This window comes from Herpailurus yagouaroundi, unplaced genomic scaffold, assembly GCF_014898765.1.
Source record: "Herpailurus yagouaroundi ecotype Mexico unplaced genomic scaffold, PumYag 67623, whole genome shotgun sequence".
NCBI lineage: Eukaryota > Metazoa > Chordata > Mammalia > Carnivora > Felidae > Herpailurus > Herpailurus yagouaroundi.
Genome location: NW_024420424.1, coordinates 5507263 through 5518790, shown reverse-complemented (window position 1 = coordinate 5518790; position 11528 = coordinate 5507263). Strand labels below are relative to the sequence as shown.

General features: G+C 35.5%; 1 pseudogene; it reads right to left on the bottom strand.

Annotated features, from left to right (window-relative positions):
* Nucleotides 1-702: 702 nt before the first annotated feature.
* LOC121025351 (UPF0472 protein C16orf72-like) lies at nt 703-1292 on the bottom strand (annotated as a pseudogene).
* Nucleotides 1293-11528: the final 10236 nt, after the last annotated feature.

The following is an 11528-nucleotide window of genomic DNA, read 5'->3' as shown; positions in this document are numbered from 1 at the left end:
TAGAAACCAGGTGCATGGTACAGTGCTGCCGCAAAAAAATGGAAGCCTGCAGATTTGACAAGGAAGCCAAATCATGGGTTTAAGTCAATTTAAGGAACCTGGTGATACTGTTGAAACAAAATAATAACACAGCAGAAAATAAAGAAAGGCATTATATAACCAAATAAACACATCTGATATTCCATTTCCCTTTGAAAATATAAAGTCACTGTTAACCTTGGAATGGATATATGGTTGCCTATGATGATCTTGCTAATGACTACACAGTATCAGATGTCGTCTGCTAGGATTATAGTTTTTTTTTAAGTTTATTTATTTATTTTGAGAGACATGATGAATGAGGAGTAGTGAGAGAGGGAAAGAGAAAGAATACCAAGCAGGCTCCACATTGTCAGTGCAGAGCCTGTTGTGGGGCTTGAACCCACTAATAGATCATGACCTGCACCAAAACCAAGAGTCACATGCTTAACCAACTGAGCCAACCAGGTGCCCCTAGCTTTATAGTTCTAAGAAAGCCATAGTTACCAGTTATCATAGTTAGTGTAAATATCTAGAACTTCCTTTTATGACAACCACTATAGAATACACTTGTCTTTAACAGTGAACAAGGGAAGATGGCCTCATCTTTCCTTTGTAATAATAGTATATGTTGGGGATCAAGTGGCCTTCAAGCTTGAAGGTGGGTGTGAAAATGTTTGCAGTTTAGATCATTCTGTTGTGTTTGTGAGTTGGCGAGTCTTACTAACAGCACCACACTGGGCTAAGTTATGCCTTTCAATTCCACCATTGTCCAAATGGAGAGCCATTTCTTCTGATATGAAAGTGTTCAAATTGAGATCATGTAGTCCATTTGACCAGCATTCCATCCACTGCTCCATGTGTAAGAGAGCCAGGGGTACCTGAACACATTTTTATACTAGCCATTGTACCACTAAGACCATGCAGAGCTAAAGCTTCCCAGAAGGGTTACTAATCAGCCTCTACAGATGAGCTAGTTTCCATTGAAGTAGCTCAGTTAGAGGAAACTACAGTAAGTCTTTGGGGAGCTCTAGAGTTTCATAGTGGAGGAAATTTTCCACACAGGAAGCTGATCAAATTTTCTCTAAGAATAGTTCTTCTGCACTCTTTAACCCAAACCAACACATTGCATCACTGATGGCCAATCTGAATTCCAATATCAAAACTCCACTGATTGGTATCCACGCTTTACTTGTAGAGGATGGTGATGGCAGTGGTTGTATTTTGGAAGGAATCTAGAGAGAAAGTCCTGGCTGATGACACACTTGGTCAGAAAAAGTGAGAGAGGTAGGAGAATTATGAGAAGGAGGGGAGAGAGAGAGAGAGAGAGAGAGAGAGAGAGAGAGAGAGAGAGAGAGATTTGGGTGTCAATGACTCCAAATGGTCACATTATGTTTCACCTCGAATGGCCACATTAGGTTTCACCATTTTCTTGCAGGGTTTCAGGATCCCACACTCAGTGTGAAGATTCCAGGAAGCGGGTTGTGTAGGAATGATGGGGGTCTGGGGGTCCAGAGGCGCAGCCCTGGCTGAACAGAGGGCTGGGGAGATGTCCCCTCCCAACCCTACACCAAGGCTGGCTCGGGGCACAATGGGCCTGCCTCCCAGCCTTCCTTCCTCATTTTGTGATGGGCTGTTTCTTTATTCTTGACATAAATTATTTATATTGTTATTTCCTTTCTGTTTGAAGAACTTTAATTAGCAATTATTTTAGAGCATGTAAATCTTGTTACCATCACCTGGTTATTCCCAAAGGATTTTTTTTTTTTTTGGTCTCCACAATTTCAGATTAGAAATCTGTCATTTGAATCATTGTTTTTCTATGGATAATGTATCATTTATCTCTGTTTTATTTTTATTTGTGAGATTTTTAGTCTTTAGATTTCTGAAGGTTAATTATGACATGTCTTTATGTGCATTTAATTGCATTAACCCATTTAGGGTAAACTTGGTTCTTGAATTAGTAGTTTTATATATTGTACAAAATTTGGGAAATTTTCAGCAATTTTTCAGAAATCTTTTTTCACCTGTGGGATTCCACAATGACTAGTCTAGGATATATAGGAGACAACACACACACACACACACACACACACACACACACACAAATTCAATGTCATGTTGTTCCCTAAGTCTTGAGATCTCTAGCCAGTCTTTTTTATTCTCTCCACATTTTAGAGTCTTCTGACATTTGTTTTATATGTTTTATTCAGGAATTTAGTCATACTTATCAAGAATAATGGGATGGAGTAGATTCATTCCATATCATATGGAATCAGAAGTTTTCAGAACAGTGTTAAAAGTAGGTTTACCTGGTGTAATTTGGGTAGAAGATGGATGGGGATGCTGACTGCCAATTTCTAACAGTTTTATTTTTTATCTTGCACCTAGAATTCTATCACCTCCTTAATTTAATAAACAAATGTATTTTAATATCTAATGTTTGCTAGGAACTTTTCTATTTCTCTTGATGTACACTTGGTCAAGAAAATTCAATATATGTCTCAGTATGTAATATCTGGTGCATGATCCATTTGATAAGGGAAGTACAAGATCTTATAAAAGCACAGAGAAGTGCCTAAATCAGACTTACGGAGAATTCAATAAAAGGTTTACAGAAGATAATTCTAAACTAGAAGCTAAAGGAAAGTTAGTTACATGAAAAGTGGGAAAAGAAAAGCCCAAGAGCATAAGCCACTTATGCAAATTCATCAGTATAACAGAATGCATCACACCTTCATGGAAATGTGAATATTTCAGCATGGTTGGAGTAGAGAATTGTGATGAAGTGTAGAGCTATAAAAATGAGGTTGGAAAGATAAGTCAGTGTAGTCAAAAATTCTTATCAATGCCCATCTCTCCTTCCCACTGTGCCACAATTTATTCGTTCAATGCTCTCCCCTAACATCAGTGCCCTTGGCCTTGGGGAGATTTACATAGTACTTTTTTCTCTCATTTGGGAAGCATTCAGGTGAAGTAGAAAGATGATTAGAGAGGCTTATTTTTAACCACATTCCAAGATCCAATTAACAGTGAGTCTCTTTATGCCCAGGCAGGTACTTTACCATTTTGTACTTCACCCAGTGAGGTCAATGTAAAGAGACACGTGTTTTTTTTTTTTTTTTAATTTTCTATGGGTAGAATCCTTCCATGAATTGGGACAATTCATAATTGGGGCCAATGAATTGAGACATACATAAGCAGGCAACTCAACCACAGTTCTTTTCGTTAACCTTTCTGAAGAAGTAGTAATCTGCAACCATTTTGTTTGGCTCTGTCCTCAGTAAGAAACATGGAACTCAGACATAGCCAAAGGAGCACAACAGTGGTGAGACTATTCTGTTCCTAAGCCTTTTGTTAGCTGAAACCAGTAGCATTGCCAGACAGCAGTAGGAAACATTCATGGTCCTGCATTTGGAAGAAAGAGGATGTGATCTTGTCTAAATGGAATACCATCTACCTAAAAGCCATTTGCAAAGCTATTATTTTAGGAAGGGCTGAAAGCTTTAAATAAAATGAATGGGGTTGTCTACCTTAAAGCAATTTTAAAGGTCAGAGTTCTTGGAGAATATAAACTAACTGTATAATTATGAAGGAAAAGTGGGAAAATCCTAAAAAAGTTAGTGATCAAGCCATGGATGCTTGCAGTGGGATTGACAGAGTAAGATTCTCTGCCCACTACTGGTGCAGTCTGTGTCTTAGTGGAAATAAGTGTTTTGTGAAAGTACTCATACACATAATCCACACCCTAGACACAATATAAAATAATGTATTAGTAGGAGATAATAATGCATAAGTAAAAGAGTTTGATAATATCTTGGTCAAATGAGCATAATGACAGTATCTCCCTTCCTTATAGTATTATCATAATAGATTATGATATATTATATGATATATCTAGAAGATTATATGATATATCTAAAGTAGCTGGCACATAGTAAATGTTCAGTATATTTAATTGTTATTAAACACTGATGCTATCGTATTATAAATTGCTAGATACTTCAGAAATCCCAAGAAATCAACAAAAACTAGAGAAGTCAGGGGTACATAGAACTTGAGCTGGGCTTTGAATTTATGTATTTATATTTCACTTTATTTCATGACTCAGAAGAAATACACAAAATAAATTGGAATAATAGTCTTTTTTGCAATATTACTATGTAGCAGATACACACATTGCATATATTATCTTGCCTTTTTGAATGTACACAAGATTGGTATACACTGTATAGTGAAAGAAGATATGAACCAGATAATTTTGGAAATAAAGCCATAAGCATAGGAATTTGGATTCAAATTCAGGTCTGTCTGACTACAAAGCCTATAGTTTGAACCACTGTAACATACTGACTGTTAAGAAAAAAACAAATCTGGAATGTTAAATTAAAATCATATTTGGAAAAAAAATCAATAAACATATGAGGTTCAGGGGAAACAAACTTGTAAAGAGGTGGTTGTGGTAGAAAATTTATAAGCCTCTCCAATTTCTGAAGGGGAAAAACATAAGAAATATATTTTTTTCTTTAAAAATGAAAATGAGTCATAACCCAAAAAGTAAGATTTCGAAAGCTAATGAAAATTCTTAAGACAAATGCAATTTTTGCCTTGATTGAACTTACTGGTTTCAAATTTCTGACATTGAAGAAGAAAGTATTGATTCTGAAATGACATAGTTTCCTTTTCTGTAATATGCAGTTTGTCTTTTATTAGTTTTGGAATTTGGGGAAATACTGTTCATGTAAGTAATAAAACAGTATATTTTCTGAAAATTAGTAATGGTTTTTAAATTGAATCAGTTGAATATGAATGCTTCAGGAATAATTTTATTAAACTTTTTAAAAATTCTATTGTGGTAAAAAAAAGGCTTTTAAAGGTTTTCATTATAGAATTAAGATAACTATAGTTTTTTTAAACATAGGAATCCTGATTGTTTTCTAAAACCTAAATATAATGTAATATTTTTATTATTGTTTCTGTTTTGTTTTACTATCACTTTTTCTCCCACATGCTCAAGACAGGAGAAATAATTAGATGTAGGTAAGTAGGCCAGACTATACTACACCGTTATGAAAGTTAAATCACAAACTTGTCTGTGAATTTCCTCATGCAGGGTGGAAAAGAATGTATAATTGTCTTAGTCTATTTGTGCTGCTATAACAAAAAGACCACAGATTGGGTGTCTTAAACAACATTTAATTCTCAGAGTTCCAGAAGTTGAGACAGCAAGATCAAGATGTTGTCGGATTTGGTGACTGTTTAAAGTCTACTTCTTGGCTTATACATGGCCATCTTCTCACTGGTGGAAGGGGCAAGATATTTCCCTGGGGTCTCTTTTAGCAAAGCATTAATACTTTGAAGACCTAATTACTTTACTTTCCAAAGGCTCCACTCCAAACACTATCACATTTAGGATTAGGTTTCAACATATGACTCTGGGGGGCAGGGAACACATAAACATTCAAACATTTAGCCTATAGCATTAATTAAATGATTCACAGTATTTGCAAGGAGATAACACACTGGTTTCTCAGACAAAACACAATCTTTGCTGAGACAAAGTATGTTAGGATAGTGGTTTTCAATGTGTGGTCCCTGGATTTCATTGAAACTTATTTGAAATGTAAATTCTTGGGCCCTAACCCAGAGCTACTAAATCAAACTATGGGTGGGACAGCACACCAGATGATTCTGAGGCATGCTCAAGTTTTAAACCCACTGGGTTAAGGTAGGAATAATAATTCTGTCTGAGTTTATTTGTGGTTAGGTAAAGAAATTTACTGAGTTAGGTCAAATAATTAGTTAAAATTCTGTTTAACATACTCCTTCCTTCAGCTAAAAAGAATTTGATATATTTGGAAAACAAATAGATTTGACATTGTGATGTTATGAGAAAGGGCATTAATATTGGTATTTGGAAGATAATTAATTTAGGAATTAATTTAGAGAATTAGTCATGATTTCCTGGAGGATAATTTGATACTACTCATCAAAAGCCTAGAAATTTCACTTTTAAAAATTTAGTCAAATAGTTCCTCAAATGTGTGAAGATGGGTGTACAAAAATATTTAGCAAGTCATTGTTTCCAATAATTAAAAATGGTAATCTACCTCAATGTCCACTAGTGAAATAAATTATATAATTCTCATGAAGTTCTAAATATCCATTAAAATGATTATTCAAGTGTTTATTTATAATAAGACACCATATTCATATTAATTTGATTGAATATATACTACGATTATAAGATAGTATATGTATATGAATCAAATTTGGTTAAAATATCCATACATGTATTCGTTTATAGATCTATAGACATGGATAAAAAAATATGTTATACACCAAAATATTAGCAATGGAAATATTGGTGATAGACATGTATATATTTTGTTTGTGCTATTCTCTATTTTCTAATGTGAAACTATATTCCTTAAATAAAGACACAACAAAAGCTTAAAAGCAACCTAATTTAAGATGACTTTTAAGCATATTTTTTACACAATCTTATTATTAGGAACAAGTAATACTCATTCTGCTTTTTAAAAACACTGTGTCCTCGAATATCAGGGGGAAAATACCTAATCCCTCTTGCTTTAATAATTCACTGCTCAGTTTACTGTTCCAAAATCTGGGATTGATTTATTTCTGAAGATTTGTATTATTATTAGATAGTCACAAAAATATGGGTTTCATCTTAGAAATTTATGGAAAAATAAAAATTAGTCTGAGTGGAAGGCAAGAGGATCTTGGTTCAAACTTTGCAAGTAATTTTATCTGTGAATTTGGAAAATTTAATCTACCTGTTTTTGGACTTGGTTTTTTAATCTATAAAAAGTGGCAGGAGCAGAAGATTTTGATGGTCTTTAACTGCTCTAATATTCTAGGAATCTATAATGAATTTAGAAAACAATTTTTAGAGATCTGTATGAGAAAGTATGGAGGCTAAAGGAATAGAGTAAATTAAAACTTTCTAAAATTAGCTTTAAAGGACTCTTCTTCTGATATTACATAGGATGTTATCGATACTTCTCTCTTTTAGTATAACGTCTCCCTTGATGGAATTTTAAAACAAACGTGTTAAATATTTTAAAAATATTTGAAAGTTGGTGTACTTGTGACACCTGGTGGTCAAATGAAACATCACATCTAAATTCCAATTTCCCACACACTCCTTCCCTTTTCTCTCAGCGGGACATTTTTCCCCGATTCATCCATTCATCATATATTCAGTCATTCACTCAATAAACACTTAGTGGATCCCTAATATGTTCAAAACACTTTACAACACACTTTACTATTGAGGAAAGAAAGTAATAAGAGAATCAGTCTTTCATATGTAGGATATTGCACTCTATTTAGAGGAACAAAATTGCATACAAAAGCAATAACCACAGCACGTTAAATGTATTAAATGCACTCTTGCTAAAAAAAATGATCAGAACTATGGATACTGTGAGGCTATAGAAGTGACCTCTGGTTTGGAGAGGTCAGGAAAGGCTTCTTAAAGGAAGTGAGGGTTGCTTTTCTTGGGACCTCAGTTTCCCCAGCTATAAAACAGTGGCAATGTTCTACTGTAGTATAGGACTGCTGGGAGGGACAGATTGAGAGAGTGTATATAAAGGACTTAGTATAGCACCTTGTCCAACATAGGCATTCAGTGATTTTTTTTTAATGTTTATTTTTGACAGAGAGGGAGAGAGGGAGATACAGAATCTCAAGCAGGCTGCAGGCTCTGAGTGGTCAGCACAGAGCCCGACATGGGGCTCGAACTCATGGTCCGTGAGATCATGATCTGAGCCAAAGTTGGACACTCAACCGACTGAGCCACCCAGGCACCCCAGCATTCAGTGATTTTTAATTATTATTTTAACAAAACTGACTATGATCAGGAGGATTTCATGTATGTTAACTGGTTTCTAAATTTTACTTCAAAAATAATTCTGGTTCAAGTTTACATGAGTTTTTATTTAAACTGAGTATACAGAGCACAAGTTCAATTATTTTAGTTAGTTCAGTGGATAAACAAAAAAACCCACAAAAACAGATAGTGTTGGATTTATTTACCGTTTGCTAGACTAACTGGCTGATTTAGCAAAATTGTTAACTCAGTGGGAAAAAAAACCATACAAAGTAGTTGTTTATTTGAATGAGCTGTTTGACTGCAATTAACTTTCAGCAAATACAGTCTATCAGAAAGCACCACATAGCGCAAAGGCATCAGATAGATTGTTTGCACTGTGTGAGCTGTGTGTGTGTTTACTGAATTTTTACAATTTTGAATTGGTTGTATTTTGGGTTGAGTAGGCACTATCTTAGATTCTGTGCTGGTTTCAATAGTTAATGTTAAGTGTGTCTCGATTTCCCTTTAATTCCATAAATGTGAAACAAACTAACTACCTTTGCAAGCAATAAAAAGTACAAGGAAGTAGTCAAATCCCATTTACCTTTTTGTTTCTACAGTCAGAGGCATGTTATATTTCCTGAGGATATCAAGCATTTGGGTAAACTGTCATTTTCAAGGGTTAAAATAAACTGTATTGTAGTGGCTTTGGGCCAAAAGCAATAATGTTCTGATCCAAAAGAAAACCAATAACAGGGACTCTGCATGGTAGGAATGAATTTTTAACCTGGATAATGGAAGATTTGAGAGAGACAGGATTGCCATCTTCAGATAATTAAAGAGTTTCATGTGCAACAGGGGGCAAGCTTTATTCTTACTTGACTTTGATAAACAAAATTAGGTTAAAATGACATGCATGTAGATGTTAACCTACTAGAGGGGAGAACTTTCTAACAATTATGATTGTTAAGAATGTAACTATTCAAAATTAGTAAATTTTCACTGAACTTGCCTCAAGAGCTGAGGTAGAGATAGCCTATTTTTCTGCAACTGCCACAAGATACCCTCTAGTTTTTCACATACTTTGGTAGTTGTTTGAAATGGTGCAAGGATAGTCTTGACCAATGTCAATGTTTGAAGATACCATAATTCTGTATATACACAGATCTTTAAAGTTACAGAAGTGTTTGAGAAGTAACATGACATACAAACAAGACTAATTTTGTCCTCAAATTCTGAAGGAGTCAAAGTTTATCTTCATTGCCCTATTTTTTTTTCCAAACTTCCATCCTTCCAAGGTCTAGTGACCTTCCAGTCCTTCCCAGGCCCTTATCCTGTGTTTCAATCCCAAAGGTTTACAGACTCATCTCAGAAATCACTTAATTCCTGATAAGACTGCAGTTTAAAATGCAGTAAGTTTTCTCTTTCCCAGCATTCATGATTTGGAACTCAGCTAGATCTCAAAATATGACAATGCAAATGGAGACAAATATAACACTAAAATGTGGAAACTTACAAAAGTGTTGGAATATATGGAATATACATATATATTTTATATGTTTTATATATATATATTATAATAATTTTATATATATATATATTTTTATATATATGTATATATATATATATATATATATATATATGAATTTTCCACTGAGGTCTTGCTTGTTGGTTATCTCTACAAGTTTGATTATTCCTGAAACTACTGAGGGGAAAACCTGACTGAGGTTATTGCCAAAACAGTGATCTTTTTGATGTCTTTTTTTTCAATATATGATTTATTGTCAAATTTGTTTCCATACAACACCCAGTGCTCATCCCAAGGGTGCCCTCCTCAATACCCATCACCCACCCTCCCCCGCGGTCCCACCCCCATCAACCCTCAGTTTGTTCTCAGTTTTTAAGAGTCTCTTAAGTTTTGGCTCTGTTCCACTCTAACCTCTTTTTTTTTTCCTTCCCCTCCCACATGGGTTTCTGTTAAGTTTCTCAGGATCCATATAAGAGTGAAACCATATGGTACCTGTCTTTCTCTGGATGGCTTATTTCACTTAGCAGAACACTGTCCAATTCCATCCACGTTGCTACAAAGGGCCATATTTCATTCTTTCTCATTGACACGCAGTACTCCATTGTGTATATAAACCACAATTTCTTTATTCATTCATCAGTTCATGTACATTTACTCTCTTTCCATAATTTGGCTATTGTTGAAAGTGCTGCTATAAACATTGGGGTACAAGTGCCCCTATGCATCAGTACTCCTGTATCCCTTGGGTAAATTCCTAGCAGTGCTATTGCTGGGTATTAGGGTAGGTCTATTTTTAATTTTCTGAGGAACCTCCACACTGTTGTCCAGAGTGGCTGCACCAATTTGCATGCCCACCAACAGTGCAAGAGGGTTCCCGTTTCTCCACATCCTCTCCAGCATCTAGAGTCTCCTGATTTGTTCTTTTTGGCCACTCTGACTGGCATGAGGTGATATCTGAGTGTGGTTTTGATTTGTATTTCCCTGATAAGGAGCGACGCTGAACATCTTTTCATGTGCCTGTTGGCCATCCGGATGTCTTCTTTAGAGAAGTGTCTATTCATGTTTTCTGCCCATTTCTTCACTGGGTTATTTGATTTTCGGGTGTGGAGTTTGGTGAGCTCTTTATAGATTTTGGATACTAGCCCTTTGTCCGATATGTCATTTGCAAATATCTTTTCCCATTCCGTTGGTTGCCTTTTAGTTTTGTTGGTTGTTTCCTTTGCTGTGCAGAAGCTTTTTATCTTCATAAGGTCCCAGTAATTCACTTTTGCTTTTAATTCCCTTGCCTTTGGGGATGTGTCAAGTAAGAGATTGCTACGGCTGAGGTCAGAGAGGTCTTTTCCTGCTTTCTCCTCTAGGGCTTTGATGGTTGCCTGTCTCACATTCAGGTCCTTTATCCATTTTGAGTTTATTTTCGTGAATGGTGTGAGAAAGTGGTCTAGATTCATTCTTCTTCATGTTTCTGTCCAGTTCTCCCAGCATCATTTGTTAAAGAGGCTGTCTTTTTTCCATTGGGTATTCTTTCCTGCTTTGTCAAAGATTAGTTGGCCATACGTTTGTGGGTCTAGTTGTGGGGTTTCTATTCTATTCCATTGGTCTATGTGTCTGTTTTTGTGCCAATACCGTACTGTCTTGGTGTTTACAGCTTTGTAGTAGAGGCTAAAGTCTGGAATTGTCATGCCTCCTGCTTTGGTCTTTTTCTTCAATATTACTTTGGCTATTTGGGGTCTTTTGTGGTTCCATATGAATTTTAGGATTGCTTATTCTAGCTTTGAGAAGAGTGCTGGTGCAATTTTGATTGGGATTACATTGAATGTGTAGATAGTTTTGGGTAGTATTGACATTTTGACAATATTGATTCTTCTAATCCATGAGCATGGAATGTTTTCCCATTTCTTTTTTTTTATTTATATATGAAATTTATTGTCAAATTGGTTTCCATACAACACCCAGTGCTCATCCCAAAAGGTGCCCTCCTCAATACCCATCACCCACCCTCTCCTCCCTCCCACCCCCCATCAACCCTCAGTTTGCTCTCAGTTCTCAACAGTCTCTTATGCTTTGGCTCTCTCCCACTCTAACCTCTTTTTTTTTTCTTCCCCTCCCCCATGGGTTCCTGTTAAGTTTCTCAGGATCCACATA